The sequence below is a fragment of the Rousettus aegyptiacus genome, unplaced genomic scaffold (assembly GCF_014176215.1).
Source record: "Rousettus aegyptiacus isolate mRouAeg1 unplaced genomic scaffold, mRouAeg1.p scaffold_m13_p_17, whole genome shotgun sequence".
NCBI classification, from domain to species: Eukaryota; Metazoa; Chordata; class Mammalia; order Chiroptera; family Pteropodidae; genus Rousettus; species Rousettus aegyptiacus.
Window position 1 is genome coordinate 23,582,648 of NW_023416292.1, and position 19,167 is coordinate 23,601,814.

Sequence of the window (19,167 nt, forward strand, 5' to 3'; positions counted from 1 at the left end):
TCCTGCTTTGTGTGAAACTTGGAGCTAACACAGGAGTGTGTGTCATGAAAGTTGTCATTGTAGGCATTTTGAAAATTTCTAGTTGTATGTCATAAAAAATATATTTTCTTATACCATCTTCTGCACCAATCTTGTGTACAATCTTAGGGGGAATTACACAACGGTGTAAGTAAAAAAATTATTCTCTGCTGCCATCTGGTGGGCATTTTGCAAAGACGATTACAGCACATATCATAAAGAATAACTTCAGCTGCTATCTTGTATGCCTTTTGAAAAGGATACCTAAGGGCATGTAGTTGTGAAAAGTTACAGTCTGTGCCCATTTCATGTGCATCTTGGGAAAAATCAGGGAAGTGAATGTCATGAAAAACTATCTTCTGCTGCCACTTAATGCCATTTTGAAAATTACAAACTAGTGTATGTCATCATAAAAATTAATTTTATACTGCTATCCTGTGGCATTTTTTGGAATAACAGCTCAGTGTATGCCATCATGATAATATATTTTCTGCTCTCATCTGCTTTGCGTCTTGGAGTAACTTCAGAGTGGAAGCAAAAAGAAAAAAAAAAAAACCAAAAAACTTCTCTGCTGCCATCTGATGGGTATTTTCGGAAGAACACCCGAGTGTAGGTCACCATGAATATTCTTTCTCTGCTGCTATCTGGTCTGTATTTTGGGAGCAACACCACAGTGCATGTCATGAAAACTTATTTCTGCCGCTGTCTCGTGTGCATGTCGTTTAGAATTTTTTATCTTCTCCCATTTTGTATGAATATTGGGAATAACGCAGGACTGCATTTCACGAAAAATTATTCCCTGCTGCCATATCTTGGACATTTTGAAAATAACACCCTGGCGTATGTCATTAGAAAAATTTATTTTCTGCCGCCATCTGGTTGGAATTTTAGGAATAACATCGGAGTGTCGGGCATCATGAAAATTCGTTTTCGGCCACCATGTAGTGAGCATCTTGGGAATAACATTAGAGTACAATTAAGAAAAAGGCATTTTCTGCTGCTATCTGGTGGGCATTTTGGGTATAGCATCCAAGTGTATATCTTCAGAAAAAGTTATTCTGCGCTGTCATCCTGGCTATCACTGAAGTAACACATGAATGTATGTTATCATGAAAAGTTATTATTTGTTGCCATCCAGTGTGTATCCCGGGAATAACTGATGAGTGTATGTCATCATGAGAAATTTCTTTGCTGGCCAGTCCCGGGAGTGCTCACCCAGACCTCCCGCAGGGCTGCGAACCGGCCAAGGCCTCACCGGCGGAATCCCTGCCCCCCCGCAGGAGGTCCGCTGCAGGTGCAGGCGTCTCTGGCGCCCGGGAGTCGGGGCTCGATCACTTGAGGCGGCAGGCGACAGCTTCTTTCGTCTACGGCCATACCATCCTGAACGTGCCCGATCTCGTCTGATCGCGGAAGCCCGCCTGGGAATACCGGGTGCTGTAGGCTGTTGCCGCCGCCCTCCGGCACGCCCCTGGACCCTGCTCGGTCGCTCTCTCCGGGGTCCTGCGCAAGCGCCCTAGCCCAAGGGCTGCACGAACGTCTGTGTGTCCCGCGCCAGCGCCCGCCTCCACCTGCTCTCCTGCAGCCAGTCCTGGGCTGTTTCCTCTCACTGCTCCAGGCCCTTTCCTTCCTGGGCTCCGCGGGACCGAGCCCCGAGGACCGCTGTCTCTGACACACGCTGGGAGTGTGCTCGCATCCCCGGGACGCGGGACCGACCGGCCACCCCCACCTATCCTGCCGCGCCCCGCCTGGCCCCGCCCCGGCAGAGGCCGCAAGTCTCCTCCGACACGCTTCTCCCCGCCCTTCTCACCCGACAGCCAGGTGCCCCTCGGACCAGGTGTGAGGCCGGCCCGCACACCCGGGACGAGGAGCGGGAACCACCAGCCACGTCAGAGAGGCCGAGATACACGAGAGCGCGCGCGTGCGCGGCGAGAGCATTCTTGCTGGCGACAGGACGCAGCAAACAGCCACACACACACACACACACACACACACACGCACACGCGCGCGCGCGCGCGCGCGCGCACACACACATACTCCAGGGAGCCTGTGCGTCTTGCCTGTCTGCGGTGGTACCTCGGCAGGACTCAAAGGACAACGAGACTCCCTGAGCCCCGACCTGTTCGGGGCACGGGATACAGGGGTGCCAAGGTTCCGGGAGTTCCGGGAGCGCCGGGGATCCGGGGATAAAAGGGTTCTGGGGTTCAGGAGCTACAGGGGTTACAGGGGTTCCGCGGTTCCGAGGTTCAGGGTGTTCCAGGGGTTCTGCGGTTCCAGGGATTCCGCCGAGCAAGGGGTTCTCAGGGCTTCGGCGGAGCAAGGGGTTCCCAGGGGTTCTGCGGAGCAAGGGGTTCCCAGGGGTTCCGCGGAGCAAGGGGTTCCCAGGGGTTCCGCGGAGCAAGGGGTTCCCAGGGGTTCCGCGGACCCGGGGGTTCCCAGGGGTTCCGCGGAGCAAGGGGTTCGCGGGGGTTCCGCGGACCCGGGGGTTCCCAGGGGTTCCGCGGAGCAAGGCGTTCCCAGGGGTTCCGCGGACCCGGGGGTTCCCAGGGGTTCCGCGGACCCGGGGGTTCCCAGGGGTTCCGCGGACCCGGGGGTTCCCAGGGGTTCCGCGGACCAAGGGGTTCCCAGGGGTTCCGCGGAGCGAGGGGTTCCCAGGGGTTCCGGGGACGAAGGGGTTCCCAGGGGTTCGGCGGAGCGAGGGGTTCCCAGGGGTGTCTGCAGATCCGGGGTTCCGCTTGTTGGGAATAGCAACAGAGTTTAGGGATTGAAATATTATTCCGAAGCCTCTGCTGCCATCTCATGAGCTTTTTGCGTATAGAAGCAGTGTGTCGACCATGAAATGTTTTTCCCTATCTTCTGTTGCCATCTCGTGGGGTTTTTGGGGAATTGCACCAGAGTTTAGGTATTGAAATATTATTCCTAAGCCTCTGCTGCCATCTCGTGGCCTTTTTGGGGAATAGCACCGGAGTTTAGGTATTGAGATATTATTCCGAAGCCTCTGCTGCCATCTCGTGGCCTTTTTGGGGAATAGCACCAGAGTTTAGGGATTGAAATATTATTCGTAAGCCTCTGCTGCCATCTCGTGGAATTTTTGAGAATAGCACCAGAGTTTAGGCATTGAGATATTCTTCCTAATCCTCTGCTGCCATCTCGTGGACTCTTCGGGAATAGCACCAGAGTTTAGGTATTGAAATATTATTCCTAAGCCTCTGCTGCCATCCCGTGGGCTTTTGGGGGAATAGCACCGAGTTTAAGTATTGAAATATTATTCCTAAGCCTCTGCTGCCACCTCGTGGTCTTTTTGTGGAATAGCACCAGAGTTTAGGTATTGAAATATTATTCCGAAGCCTCTGCTGCCATCCCGTGGGATTTTTGGGAATAGCAGCAGTGTGTCGACCATGAAATGTTTTTCCCCATCTTCTGCTCCCATCTCGTGGGCTTTTTGGGAATAGCACCAGAGTTTAGGTATTGAAATATTATTCCTAAGCCTCTGCTGCCATCTCGTGGGCTTTTTGGGAATAGCACCAGAGTTTAGGTATTGCAATATTATTCCTTATCGTCTGGTGCCATCTCGTGGAATTTTTGGGAATAGCACCGGAGTTTAGGTACTGAGATATTTTTCCTAATCCTCTGCTGCCATCTCGTGGGCCTTTTGGGACTAGCCCCCGAGCGATCGCCATGAAATGTTATTCCCTATCCTCTGCTGCCATCTCGTGGACTTTTTGGGAATAGCAGCAGAGTGTTGGCCATGAAATGTTATTCATTATCCTGTGCAGTCATCTGCTGTGCATTTTGGGAATAACACCTGAAAATAGGTCATCGAGTGTAGCTCATTATGAATATTCATTCTCTGCTTCCATCCGGTGGGAAATTTGGGAAAAACATGACAGGGCTGCTCAAAGTTATCTCTGCTTCTTTTTCATGTTCCTTTTGGAAATAACACCCAGGGCATGTCATTATGAAGAGTTTTTCTCTGCTGCCGTCTCGTGGGTAATTTGAAAATAACACCCAAGTGTATATCATCATTAAATTTATTTCCTGCCGTCATAGGTGGGAATTTGGGGAATAACACCGGATTGTACGAAATAAAAAAGTTTACTCTTTGCTGTCACCTGGTGGAGTTTTCAGGAATAAAACCTGGTGTAGGTTATCGTAAATATTCCTTATGTGCCTTCGTGCATTGTGCATCTTGAGAAGAACACGAGTGTCATAAAATTTATTCTTGCTGCCATCTGGTGGGCATTCTGGGAGTAATAACACAGCGCAGATCCTAAAATGTTATCTCTGCTTCTGTGCAAGGTGCATTCTGAAAACAAACCCAAAGTAACGTCATTAGAATCACCTTTTATCTACTGCCATTTCATTTGCATCTGTGTAAAGACACGGGAGGGCACGTCATGAGGTTATTCTCTGCTGCCATTTCAAGGGCATTTCGAAAATAATATCCAGGTGTACGTGAGCACAGGATTATTTTCTGAGGCCGTCTGGTGGTTACTTGGGAATAATGCCATAGAGAATGTCATGGGGAAAAAAGTGGCGCTATCTCGTGTGCATTTAAAAAATAACACCCCAGGGAATGTCGTTATAATTTTTTTCTCTGGTGCCTTTTCAGGTTAAACTTGAGAAGAGCACAGGACCGCAAGTAATGAAAAACTGTTCTCTGTTGCCATCTCGTAGAAATTTTGATAATAACACTCAGGTGTACGTGAGCAGAAAAATTTATTTTCTGCTGCCACCTGGTGAGCATTTTGGGAATAACGCCACAGTGCGTCCCGTGAAAAGTTACCGCTGCCGCCGTCGTGTGCCTTTAAAAATACCACTCCATCGCGTGTCTCTATAAATGTTTTCTCTGTCGCCATGTCGTGTGAATCTCGGGAAGAACAAAAGTGTGTACGTCGTGAAATTTGTTCGCCGCTGCCATCCGGAGGGCATTTCAGAAATAATACCTGCGTGTCTCTTGTGAATACTCACCTGCCGCTACACTGTGAGCATTTTCTGAATAAATCACAACACATGTCATAAAATGCAATTTTGGGGCCATCTCACGTGCATTCTGAAAATAGACTCTGTGGAATGTCATTATGAAAAGTTTTCTGATGCCATTCCACGTGCGTCTTGTGTCAAACACAGGAGTGCTTGTCATGACATAATTTTCTGCTTTAGTCTTGTGGGCAATTGGGAAATAATATCCTACTGTAGATCCTCTTGTATACTCATTCCGTGCTGCCATCCTGTCGTCACGTCGGGAATAACACCATAGCACACGTCGTAAGCCGCTATTTCTTTCGTTATCTCGTACAGTTAGAAAATGACACCTAAGGACGTTTGGTTGAACAAAGTTCTCGTACGTGGAATCTCGTGTGTATCTTGGGATAAACAAAAAAGTACACGTCATGAGAGATTATTCTCTGCTGCTGTCCGGTGGGCATTTGAAAATAACAGGCAAGCGTATGTTAATAGAAAAAGTTACTTCCTGTTGCCATCGGCTCAGCATTTTGGGGATGACACAGGAGTGCACGTCTTGAGAAGTTATTTCTGCTACTACCTCATGTGCATTTAAAAAATGACTCCCCAGGGTATGTTGTTAGAATTTTTTTTTTCTGCTGCCGTTTCGTGTGAATCTTGGGACTAACACAGCAGCGCATGTCTTGAGCAATTTGTTCTCTGCTGCCATCTCGTGGACATTGTGAAAGTACTAGCGTATTCATAAATTTTGTTTTCCGCAGCAATCCCGTGTGCATTTTGAGAATAACAGAGTGTAGACCACAATAAAAATAAATTTTCTGATGCCATCGGGTGTCTATTTTATTATACACACCTGAGCGATCATGAATATTCATTCTCTACTGCCATCCGGTGTCCAGAAACGATCCATGTCATCATAAAACTTTACGCTCTGCCGCCATCTGGTGGGATTTTGGGGAATAACACAGCGGCGCATCTCGTGAACAGTTCTCTCTGCTGCTATCACATGCATTTCAAATTAGCGCCCACGTGTATGTCATAAAATGTATTCTCTGCCGTGGTGCAGGCGCGGGCGTCTCCGGGGGCCGGGAGGCCAGGCTCGAAGTTTTGGGAATGCAGGCGACAGTGTTCCTGGTTACGGCTGTACCCCGCGGAACGTGCCCGATCCCGTCTGATCTTGGAAGCTAAGCCGGGTTGAGCCTGGTTAGTACTTAGATGGGAGACCGCGAATACCGGGTGCCGTAGGCCTTTGCCGCCCCCTCCTTTTGTCGCCCTCCGGCCGGGGTGCCCCTGGATGCCCCGGGCCCCCGCTCACTTGCTCACTTGGTCGTTTGCTGTTCCGGGGGTCCCGGGTAGGCGACCGAGCTTAAGGGCTGCACCAAAGTCCATGCGCCCCGCGACATCGCCCGCCCCCACCTGCTCTCCTGCAGCCAGACCTGGGCTGTTTTCTCCCCACTCTGGACCCTTCGCTTCCTGGGCTCCACGGGCGGGGGGAGGGGGGGTGGGGAGGCGAGCCTCAAGGGCGGAGGGCACTGGGCGGAAGGTGAGGTTTCGGGGCGGAGCGTTGCCTGGTGGTGTGGCCGGTGTCTCCGCGTGGTTCTGGCCAGGTCGGGCTCAGCCCCGCCGGGGAGCGCAGAGGTGGGGTGGATCTGGTTCAGGGCCAGGTCGAAACTTATCAGGGCTGCACCTTCCTTGTTGCCCAGGTGGCCGAGAGATTGGCGAGGCACGCCTGGGCCGTGGTCCTGCCAAACGGCCAAGACGGGGAAGGCAAGTGGTCTGCGGCCTGGGCAGGTCCGGGATGCGAGAGCGCCCACCCAGTCCCTCCGCTCAGTCCCTCAAGGGCTGTGGTGCCTTAGCGCGGCTGGCTCTCGCTCCAGCCACCTCTCTAGCGGAACCCCCAGCGCTCCCCCCAAGGAGGAGGTACGGTGTAGTCGTGGGCGTCTCCAGCGGCCGGGAGGCCAGGCTCGGTCTCTTGGGGCGGCAGACGACAGGCTCTCCCGTCTAAGTCCCTACCACTCTGAATGCGCCTGAACTTGTCTGATCTTGGAAGCTAAGCAGGGTCGGGACTGGTTATTCTATTACTTGGGTGGGAGACCATCTGGGAACGCCGGGTGCCGTAGGCTTTTGCCGCCCCCTCCTTTTGCCGCCCTCTAGCCAGGTGGCCCCTGGATGCCCCTGGGCTCTGCTCACTCACTTGCCCGCTGTCTCTGTGGTCCGCCGCGGGCGGCCGAGCCCAAGGGCGTCTCCAATGGCCGCGGGCCCGCGCCCTCACCCGCCCTCACCTGCTCTCCTGCAGCCAGTCCCGGGCCGTTTCCTCTCACCGCTCCAGGCCCTTTCCTTCCTGGGCTCGGTAGGACCGAGCCCCGAGGACCACCGTCTCTAACACACGTTGGGAGTGTGCTCGCATTCCCGGGACGCGGGACCAGCCACCCCCACCCGCCACGCCGCGTCCCGCCCAGCCCCGCCCCGCCAGAGGCCTCAAACCTTCCTCCGACACGCTTCTCCCCGCCCTTCTCACCCGACAGCCAGGTGCCCTCGGCCCAAGCGCGAGGCCGGCCCGCACACCCGGGACGAGAAGCAGGACTGACCAGCTGCGTCAGAAAGGCCGAGACACACGAGAGCGCGCACGCGTGTGCGGCGAGAGCCTTCTTGCTCGCGACAGGCCGCAGCAAACAGCCACACACACACACACTCACACACACACACATACTCCAGGGAGCCTGTGCGTCTTGCCTGTCTGCGGTGGTACCTCGGCAGGACTCAAAGGACAACGAGACTCCCTGAGCCCCGACCCGTATCGGGGCACGGGATACAGGGGTGCCAAGGTTCCGGGAGTTCCGGGAGCGCCGGGGTTCCGGGGATAAAAGGGTTCTGGGGCTCCGGGGTTACGGGGGTTCCAGGGGTTCCGCGGTTCCGGGGTTCCGTGTGTTCCAGGGGTTCTGCGGTTCCGGGGATCCAGGGGTTCCCAGGGGTTCCTGGGATCCGGGGGTCCCAGGGGTTCCACGGTTCCGGGGGATACGGGGTACCCAGGGGTTCGGCGGAGCGAGGGGTTCCCAGGGGTTCCGCGGAGCGAGGGGTTCCCAGGGGTTCCGCCGACGAAGGGGTTCCCAGGGGTTCCGCGGAGCGAGGGGTTCTCAGGGGTTCCGCCGACGAAGGGGTTCTCAGGGGTTCCGCGGCGAAGGGGTTCTCAGGGGTTCCGCGGCGAAGGGGTTCCCAGGGGTTCCGCGGAGCGAGGGGTTCTCAGGGGTTCCGCGGAGCGAGGGGTTCTCAGGGGTTCCGCGGAGCGAGGGGTTCTCAGGGGTTCCGCGGCAAAGGGGTTCCCAGGGGTTCCGCGGAGCGAGGGGTTCCCAGGGGTTCCGCGGAGCGAGGGGTTCCCAGGGGTTCCGCGTACCAAGGGGTTCCCAGGGGTTCCGCGGACCCGGGGTTCCGCTTCTTGGGAATAGCACCAGAGTTTAGGGATTGAAATATTATTCCGAAGCCTCTGCTGCCATCTCGTGGCCTTTTTAGGGAATAGCACCGGCGTTTAGGGATTGAAATATTATTCCGAAGCCTCTGCTGCCATCTCGTGGCCTTTTTAGGGAATAGCACCAGAGTTTAGGGATTGAAATATTATTCCGAAGCCTCTGCTGCCATCTCGTGGCCTTTTTAGGGAATAGCACCGGAGTTTAGGGATTGAAATATTATTCCGAAGCCTCTGCTGCCATCTCGTGGGCTCTCTGGGGAATAGCACCAGAGTTTCGGGATTGAAATATTATTCGTAAGCCTCTGCTGCCATCTCGTGGAATTTTTGAGAATAGCACCAGAGTTTAGGCATTGAGATATTCTTCCTAATCCTCTGCTGCCATCTCGTGGACTCTTCGGGAATAGCACCAGAGTTTAGGGATTGAAATATTATTCCTAAGCCTCTGCTGCCATCCCGTGGGCTTTTCGGGGAATAGCACCGAGTTTAAGTATTGAAATATTATTCCTAAGCCTCTGCTGCGACCTCGTGGTCTTTTTGTGGAATAGCACCAGAGTTTAGCTGTTGAAATATTATTCCGAAGCCTCTGCTGCCATCCCGTGGGATTTTTGGGAATAGCAGCAGTGTGTCGACCATGAAATGTTTTTCCCCATCTTCTGCTCCCATCTCGTGGGCTTTTTGGGACTAGCACCAGAGTTTAGGGATTGAAATATTATTCCGAAGCCTCTGCTGCCATCTCGTGGGCTTTTTGGGAATAGCACCAGAGTTTAGGTATTGCAATATTATTCCTTATCGTCTCTGGTGCCATCTCGTGGAATTTTTGGGAATAGCACCGGAGTTTAGGTACCGAGATATTTTTCCTAATCCTCTGCTGCCATCTCGTGGGCCTTTTGGGACTAGCCCCCGAGCGATCGCCATGAAATGTTATTCCCTATCCTCTGCTGCCATCTCGTGGACTTTTTGGGAATAGCAGCAGAGTGTTGGCCATGAAATGTTATTCATTATCCTGTGCAGTCATCTGCTGTGCATTTTGGGAATAACACCTGAAAATAGGTCATCGAGTGTAGCTCATTATGAATATTCATCCTCTGCTTCCATCCGGTGGGAAATTTGGGAATAACGTGACAGGGCTGCTCAAAGTTATCTCTGCTTCTTTTTCATGTTCCTTTTGGAAATAACACCCAGGGCATGTCATTATGAAGAGTTTTTCTCTGCTGCCGTCTCGTGGGTAATTTGAAAATAACACCCAAGTGTATATCATCATTAAATTTATTTCCTGCCGTCATAGGTGGGAATTTGGGGAATAACACCGGATTGTACGAAATAAAAAAGTTTACTCTTTGCTGCCACCCGGTGGAGTTTTCAGGAATAAAACCTGGTGTAGGTTATCGTAAATATTCCTTCTGTGCCTTCGTGCATTGTGCATCTTGAGAAGAACACGAGTGTCATAAAATTTATTCTTGCTGCCATCTGGTGGGCATTCTGGGAGTAATAACACAGCGCAGATCCTAAAATGTTATCTCTGCTTCTGTGCAAGGTGCATTCTGAAAATAAACCCAAAGGAACGTCATTAGAATCACCTTTTATCTACTGCCATTTCATTTGCATCTGTGTAAAGACACGGGAGGCCACGTCATGAGGTTATTCTCTGCTGCCATTTCAAGGGCATTTCGAAAATAATATCCAGGTGTACGTGAGCACAGGATTATTTTCTGAGGCCGTCTGGTGGTTACTTGGGAATAATGCCATAGAGAATGTCATGGGGAAAAAAGTGGCGCTATCTCGTGTGCATTTAAAAAATAACACCCCAGGGAATGTCGCTATAATTTTTTTCTCTGGTGCCTTTTCCGGTTAAACTTGAGAAGAGCACAGGACCGCAAGTAATGAAAAACTGTTCTCTGTTGCCATCTCGTAGAAATTTTGATAATAACACTCAGGTGTACGTGAGCAGAAAAATTTATTTTCTGCTGCCACCTGGTGAGCATTTTGGGAATAACGCCACAGTGCGTCCCGTGAAAAGTTACCGCTGCCGCCGTCGTGCGCCTTTAAAAATACCACTCCATCGCGTGTCTCTATAAATGTTTTCTCTGTCGCCATGTCGTGTGAATCTCGGGAAGAACAAAAGTGTGTACGTCGTGAAATTTGTTCGCCGCTGCCATCCGGAGGGCATTTCAGAAATAATACCTGCGTGTCTCTTGTGAATACTCACCTGCCGCTACACTGTGAGCATTTTCTGAATAAATCACAACGCATGTCATAAAATGCAATTTTGGGGCCATCTCACGTGCATTCTGAAAATAGACTCTGTGGAATGTCATTATGAAAAGTTTTCTGATGCCATTCCACGTGCGTCTTGTGTCAAACACAGGAGTGCTTGTCATGACATAATTTTCTGCTTTAGTCTTGTGGGCAATTGGGAAATAATATCCTACTGTAGATCCTCTCGAATACTCATTCCGTGCTGCCATCCTGTCGTCATGTCGGGAATAACACCATAGCACACGTCGTAAGCCGCTATTTCTTTCGTTATCTCGTACAGTTAGAAAATGACACCTAAGGACGTTTGGTTGAACAAAGTTCTCGTACGTGGAATCTCGTGTGTATCTTGGGATAAACAAAAAAGGACACGTCATGAGAGATTATTCTCTGCTGCTGTCCGGTGGGCATTTGAAAATAACAGGCAAGCGTACGTTAATAGAAAAAGTTACTTCCTGTTGCCATCGGCTCAGCATTTTGGGGATGACACAGGAGTGCACGTCTTGAGAAGTTATTTCTGCTACTACCTCATGTGCATTTAAAAAATGACTCCCCAGGGTGTGTTGTTAGAATTTTTTTTTTTTTCTGCTGCCATTTCGTGTGAATCTTGGGACTAACACAGCAGCGCATGTCTTGAGAAATTTGTTCTCTGCTGCCGTCTCGTGGACATTGTGAAAGTACCAGCGTATTCATAAATTTTGTTTTCCGCAGCAATCCTGTGTGCAGTTTGAGAATAACAGAGTGTAGACCACAATAAAAATAAATTTTCTGATGCCATCGGGTGTCTATTTTATTATAAACACCTGAGCGATCATGAATATTCATTCTCTACTGCCATACGGTGTCCAGAAACGATCGATGTCATCATAAAACTTTACACTCTGCCGCCATCTGGTGGGATTTTGGGGAATAACACAGCGGCGCATCTCGTGAACAGTTCTCTCTGCTGCTATCGCATGCATTTCAAATTAGCGCCCACGTGTATGTCATAAAATGTATTTTCTGCTGTGGTGCAGGCGCGGGCGTCTCCGGGGGCCGGGAGGCCAGGCTCGAAGTTTTGGGAATGCAGGCGACAGTGTTCCTGGTTACGGCTGTACCCCGCGGGACGTGCCCGATCCCGTCTGATCTTGGAAGCTAAGCAGGGTTGAGCCTGGTTAGTACTCAGATGGGAGACCGCGAATACCGGGTGCCGTAGGCCTTTGCCGCCCCCTCCTTTTGTCGCCCTCCAGCCGGGGTGCCCCTGGATGCCCCGGGCCCTCGCTCACTTGCTCACTTGGTCGTTTGCTGTTCCGGGGGTCCCGGGTAGGCGACCGAGCTTAAGGGCTGCACCAAAGTCCATGCGCCCCGCGACATCGCCCGCCCCCACCTGCTCTCCTGCAGCCAGACCTGGGCTGTTTTCTCTCCACTCTGGACCCTTCGCTTCCTGGGCTCCACGGGGGGCGGGGGGGGGGCGGCGGCGAGACTCAAGGGCGGAGGGCACTGGGCGGAAGGTGAGGTTTCGGGGCGAAGCGTTGCCTGGTGGTGTGGCCGGTGTCTCCGCGTGGTTCTGGCCAGGTCAGGCTCAGCCCCGCCGGGGAGCGCAGAGGTGGGGGTGGATCTGGTTCAGGGCCAGGTCGAAACTTATCAGGGCTGCACCTTCCTTGTTGCCCAGGTGGCCGAGAGATTGGCGAGGCACGCCTGGGCCGTGGTCCTGCCAAACGGCCAAGACGGGGAAGGCAAGTGGTGTGGGGCCTGGGCAGGTCCGGGATGCGAGAGCGCCCACCCAGTCCCTCCGCTCAGTCCCTCAAGGGCTGTGGTGCCTTAGCGCGGCTGGCTCTCGCTCCAGCCACCTCTCTAGCGGAACCCCCAGCGCTCCCCCCAAGGAGGAGGTACGGTGTAGTCGTGGGCGTCTCCAGCGGCCAGGAGGCCAGGCTCGGTCTCTTGGGGCGGCAGACGACAGGCTCTCCCGTCTAAGTCCCTACCACTCTGAATGCGCCTGAACTTGTCTGATCTTGGAAGCTAAGCAGGGTCGGGACTGGTTATTCTATTACTTGGGTGGGAGACCATCTGGGAACGCCGGGTGCCGTAGGCTTTTGCCGCCCCCTCCTTTTGCCGCCCTCTAGCCAGGTGGCCCCTGGATGCCCCTGGGCTCTGCTCACTCACTTGCCCGCTGTCTCTGTGGTCCGCCGCGGGCGGCCGAGCCCAAGGGCGTCTCCAACGGCCGCGGGCCCGCGCCCTCACCCGCCCTCACCTGCTCTCCTGCAGCCAGTCCCGGGCCGTTTCCTCTCACCGCTCCAGGCCCTTTCCTTCCTGGGCTCGGTAGGACCGAGCCCCGAGGACCACCGTCTCTAACACACGTTGGGAGTGTGCTCGCATTCCCGGGACGCGGGACCAGCCACCCCCTCCCGCCACGCCGCGTCCCGCCCAGCCCCGCCCCGCCAGAGGCCTCAAACCTTCTCCGACACGCTTCTCCCCGCCCTTCTCACCCGACAGCCAGGTGCCCTCGGCCCAAGCGCGAGGCCGGCCCGCACACCCGGGACGAGAAGCAGGACTGACCATCTGCGTCAGAAAGGCCGAGACACACGAGAGCGCGCACGCGTGTGCGGCGAGAGCCTTCTTGCTCGCGACAGGGGCCGCAGCAAACAGCCACACACACACACTCACACCACACACACGCGCGCGCAAGCGCGCGCGCGCGCGCACACCAACACATACTCCAGGGAGCCTGTGCGCTTGCCTGTCTGCGGTGGTACCACCTCGGCAGGACTCAAAGGACAACGAGACTTCCCTGACCCCGACCTGTATCGGGGCACGGGATACGGGGGTGCCAATGTTCCGGAGTTCCGGGAGCGCCGGGTTCCGGGGATAAAAGGGTTCTGGGGCTCCGGGGTTACGTGGGTTCCAGGGGGTTTCCTGCGGTTCCGGGGTTCCGTTGTGTTCCAGGGGTTCTGCGGTTCCGGGGATCCAGGGGTTCCCAGGGTTCCTGGGATCCGGGGGTCCCAGGGGTTCCACGGTTCCGGTGGGATACGGGGTTCCCAGGGGTTCGGCGAGGTTCCCAGGGGTTCCGCGGACCCGGGGTTTCCCAGGGGTTCCGCCGAGCGAAGGGGTTCCCAGGGGTTCCCCGAACGAAGGGGTTCCCAGGGGTAACCTGGACGAAGGGGTTCCCAGGGGTCCGCGGACGAAGGGGTTTCCCAGGGTTCCGCGGAGCGAGGGGTTCCCAGGGGTTCCGCGGACGAAGGGTTCTCAGGGGTTCCGCGGACAAGGGGTTCCCAGGGTTCCGCGGAGCGAGGGGTTTTCCAGGGGTTCCGCGGAAAGAGGGGTTCCCAGGGGGTTTCCGCGGAGCGAGGGGTTCCCAGGGGTTCCGCGGACGAAGGGGTTCCCAGGGGTTCCGCGGAGCGAGGGGTTCCCAGGGGTTCCGCGGACGAAGGGGTTCCCAGGGGTTCCGCGGACGAAGGGGTTCCCAGGGGTTCCGCGGACCCGGGGTTCCGCTTCTTGGGAATAGCACCAGAGTTTAGGGATTGAAATATTATTCCGAAGCCTCTGCTGCCATCTCGTGGCCTTTTTAGGGAATAGCACCGGCGTTTAGGGATTGAAATATTATTCCGAAGCCTCTGCTGCCATCTCGTGGCCTTTTTAGGGAATAGCACCAGAGTTTAGGGATTGAAATATTATTCCGAAGCCTCTGCTGCCATCTCGTGGCCTTTTTAGGGAATAGCACCGGAGTTTAGGGATTGAAATATTATTCCGAAGCCTCTGCTGCCATCTCGTGGGCTCTCTGGGGAATAGCACCAGAGTTTAGGGATTGAAATATTATTCGTAAGCCTCTGCTGCCATCTCGTGGAATTTTTGAGAATAGCACCAGAGTTTAGGCATTGAGATATTCTTCCTAATCCTCTGCTGCCATCTCGTGGACTCTTCGGGAATAGCACCAGAGTTTAGGGATTGAAATATTATTCCTAAGCCTCTGCTGCCATCCCGTGGGCTTTTCGGGGAATAGCACCGAGTTTAAGTATTGAAATATTATTCCTAAGCCTCTGCTGCGACCTCGTGGTCTTTTTGTGGAATAGCACCAGAGTTTAGCTGTTGAAATATTATTCCGAAGCCTCTGCTGCCATCCCGTGGGATTTTTGGGAATAGCAGCAGTGTGTCGACCATGAAATGTTTTTCCCCATCTTCTGCTCCCATCTCGTGGGCTTTTTGGGACTAGCACCAGAGTTTAGGGATTGAAATATTATTCCGAAGCCTCTGCTGCCATCTCGTGGGCTTTTTGGGAATAGCACCAGAGTTTAGGTATTGCAATATTATTCCTTATCGTCTGGTGCCATCTCGTGGAATTTTTGGGAATAGCACCGGAGTTTAGGTACTGAGATATTTTTCCTAATCCTCTGCTGCCATCTCGTGGGCCTTTTGGGACTAGCCCCCGAGCGATCGCCATGAAATGTTATTCCCTATCCTCTGCTGCCATCTCGTGGACTTTTTGGGAATAGCAGCAGAGTGTTGGCCATGAAATGTTATTCATTATCCTGTGCAGTCATCTGCTGTGCATTTTGGGAATAACACCTGAAAATAGGTCATCGAGTGTAGCTCATTATGAATATTCATTCTCTGCTTCCATCCGGTGGGAAATTTGGGAATAACGTGACAGGGCTGCTCAAAGTTATTTCTGCTTCTTTTTCATGTTCCTTTTGGAAATAACACCCAGGGCATGTCATTATGAAGAGTTTTTCTCTGCTGCCGTCTCGTGGGTAATTTGAAAATAACACCCAAGTGTATATCATCATTAAATTTATTTCCTGCCGTCATAGGTGGGAATTTGGGGAATAACACCGGATTGTACGAAATAAAAAAGTTTACTCTTTGCTGCCACCCGGTGGAGTTTTCAGGAATAAAACCTGGTGTAGGTTATCGTAAATATTCCTTCTGTGCCTTCGTGCATTGTGCATCTTGAGAAGAACACGAGTGTCATAAAATTTATTCTTGCTGCCATCTGGTGGGCATTCTGGGAGTAATAACACAGCGCAGATCCTAAAATGTTATCTCTGCTTCTGTGCAAGGTGCATTCTGAAAATAAACCCAAAGTAACGTCATTAGAATCACCTTTTATCTACTGCCATTTCATTTGCATCTGTGTAAAGACACGGGAGGCCACGTCATGAGGTTATTCTCTGCTGCCATTTCAAGGGCATTTCGAAAATAATATCCAGGTGTACGTGAGCACAGGATTATTTTCTGAGGCCGTCTGGTGGTTACTTGGGAATAATGCCATAGTGAATGTCATGGGGAAGAAAGTGGCGCTATCTCGTGTGCATTTAAAAAATAACACCCCAGGGAATGTCGCTATAATTTTTTTCTCTGGTGCCTTTTCAGGTTAAACTTGAGAAGAGCACAGGACCGCAAGTAATGAAAAACTGTTCTCTGTTGCCATCTCGTAGAAATTTTGATAATAACACTCAGGTGTATGTGAGCAGAAAAATTTATTTTCTGCTGCCACCTGGTGAGCATTTTGGGAATAACGCCACAGTGCGTCCCGTGAAAAGTTACCGCTGCCGCCGTCGTGCGCCTTTAAAAATACCACTCCATCGCGTGTCTCTATAAATGTTTTCTCTGTCGCCATGTCGTGTGAATCTCGGGAAGAACAAAAGTGTGTACGTCGTGAAATTTGTTCGCCGCTGCCATCCGGAGGGCATTTCAGAAATAATACCTGCGTGTCTCTTGTGAATACTCACCTGCCGCTACACTGTGAACATTTTCTGAATAAATCACAACGCATGTCGTAAAATGCAATTTTGGGGCCATCTCACGTGCATTCTGAAAATAGACTCTGTGGAATGTCATTATGAAAAGTTTTCTGATGCCATTCCGCATGCATCCTGTGTGAAACACAGGAGTGCTTGTCATGACATAATTTTCTGCTTTAGTCTTGTGGGCAATTGGGAAATAATATCCCACTGTAGATCCTCTCGAATACTCATTCCGTGCTGCCATCCTGTCGTCACGTCGGGAATAACACCATAGCACACGTCGTAAGCCGTTATTTCTTTCGTTATCTCGTACAGTGAGAAAACGACACCTAAGGACGTTTGGTTGAACAAAGTTCTCGTACGTGGAATCTCGTGTGTATCTTGGGATAAACAAAAAAGGACACGTCGTGAGAGATTATTCTCTGCTGCTGTCCGGTGGGCATTCGAAAATAACAGGCAAGCGTATGTTAATATAAAAAGTTACTTCCTGTTGCCATCGGCTCAGCATTTTGGGGATGGCACAGGAGTGCACGTCTTGAGAAGTTATTTCTGCTACTACCTCACGTGCATTTAAAAAATGACTCCCCAGGGTATGTTGTCAGAATGTCTTTTCTTCTGCTGCCATTTCGTGTGAATCTTGGGACTAACACAGCAGCGCGTGTCTTGAGAAATTTGTTCTCTGCTGCCATCTCGTGGACATTGTGGAAGTACTAGCGTATTCATACATTTTGTTTTCCGCAGCAATCCTGTGTGCATTTTGAGAATAACAGAGTGTAGACCACAATAAAAATAAATTTTCTGATGCCATCGGGTGTCTATTTTATTATAAACAGCTGAGCGATCATGAATATTCATTCTCTACTGCCATCCGGTGTCCAGAAACGATCCATGTCATCATAAAACTTTACGCTCTGCCGCCATCTGGTGGGATTTTGGGGAATAACACAGCGGCGCATCTCGTGAACAGTTCTCTCTGCTGCTATCACATGCATTTCAAATTAGCGCCCACGTGTATGTCATAAAATGTATTTTCTGCTGTGGTGCAGGCGCGGGCGTCTCCGGGGGCCGGGAGGCCAGGCTCGAAGTTTTGGGAATGCAGGCGACAGTGTTCCTGGTTACGGCTGTACCCCGCGGGACGTGCCCGATCCCGTCTGATCTTGGAAGCTAAGCAGGGTTGAGCCTGGTTAGTACTCAGATGGGAGACCGCGAATACCGGGTGCCGTAGGCCTTTGCCGCCCCCTCCTTTTGTCGCCCTCCAGCCGGGGTGCCCCTGGATGCCCCGGGCCCTCGCTCACTTGCTCACTTGGTCGTTTGCTGTTCCGGGGGTCCCGGGTAGGCGACCGAGCTTAAGGGCTGCACCAAAGTCCATGCGCCCCGCGACATCGCCCGCCCCCACCTGCTCTCCTGCAGCCAGACCTGGGCTGTTTTCTCTCCACTCTGGACCCTTCGCTTCCTGGGCTCCACGGGGGGGGGGGGGGGGGGGGGGCGGCGGCGAGACTCAAGGGCGGAGGGCACTGGGCGGAAGGTGAGGTTTCGGGGCGAAGCGTTGCCTGGTGGTGTGGCCGGTGTCTCCGCGTGGTTCTGGCCAGGTCAGGCTCAGCCCCGCCGGGGAGCGCAGAGGTGGGGGTGGATCTGGTTCAGGGCCAGGTCGAAACTTATCAGGGCTGCACCTTCCTTGTTGCCCAGGTGGCCGAGAGATTGGCGAGGCACGCCTGGGCCGTGGTCCTGCCAAACGGCCAAGACGGGGAAGGCAAGTGGTGTGGGGCCTGGGCAGGTCCGGGATGCGAGAGCGCCCACCCAGTCCCTCCGCTCAGTCCCTCAAGGGCTGTGGTGCCTTAGCGCGGCTGGCTCTCGCTCCAGCCACCTCTCTAGCGGAACCCCCAGCGCTCCCCCCAAGGAGGAGGTACGGTGTAGTCGTGGGCGTCTCCAGCGGCCAGGAGGCCAGGCTCGGTCTCTTGGGGCGGCAGACGACAGGCTCTCCCGTCTAAGTCCCTACCACTCTGAATGCGCCTGAACTTGTCTGATCTTGGAAGCTAAGCAGGGTCGGGACTGGTTATTCTATTACTTGGGTGGGAGACCATCTGGGAACGCCGGGTGCCGTAGGCTTTTGCCGCCCCCTCCTTTTGCCGCCCTCTAGCCAGGTGGCCCCTGGATGCCCCTGGGCTCTGCTCACTCACTTGCCCGCTGTCTCTGTGGTCCGCCGCGGGCGGCCGAGCCCAAGGGCGTCTCCAATGGCCGCGGGCCCGCGCCCTCACCCGCCCTCACCTGCTCTCCTGCAGCCAGTCCCGGGCCGTTTCCTCTCACCGCTCCAGGCCCTTTCCTTCCTGGGCTCCGTAGGACCGAGCCCCGAGGACCACCGTCTCTAACACACGTTGGGAGTGTGCTCGCATTCCCGGGACGCGGGACCAGCCACCCCCACCCGCCACGCCGCGTCCCGCCCAGCCCCGCCCCGCCAGAGGCCTCAAACCTTCTCCGACACGCTTCTCCCCGCCCTTCTCACCCGACAGCCAGGTGCCCTCGGCCCAAGCGCGAGGCCGGCCCGCACACCCGGGACGAGAAGCAGGACTGACCAGCTGCGTCAGAAAGGCCGAGACACACGAGAGCGCGCACGCGTGTGCGGCGAGAGCCTTCTTGCTCGCGACAGGCCGCAGCAAACAGCCACAACACACACACACAGACACACACACACACACACGCACGCAGGCGCGCGCGCTCACCTACACATACTCCATGGAGCCTGTGCGTCTTGCT

At 53.5% G+C, this 19,167-nt stretch overlaps 3 pseudogenes; all 3 read left to right on the forward strand.

Annotated features, from left to right (window-relative positions):
• Nucleotides 1-6,113: 6,113 nt before the first annotated feature.
• On the forward strand, nt 6,114-6,228 carry LOC118613094 (annotated as a pseudogene).
• Nucleotides 6,229-11,779: 5,551 nt separating this feature from the next.
• LOC118613157 lies at nt 11,780-11,894 on the forward strand (annotated as a pseudogene).
• A 5,635-nt stretch (nt 11,895-17,529) lies between these two features.
• Nucleotides 17,530-17,644, forward strand: LOC118613158 (annotated as a pseudogene).
• Nucleotides 17,645-19,167: the final 1,523 nt, after the last annotated feature.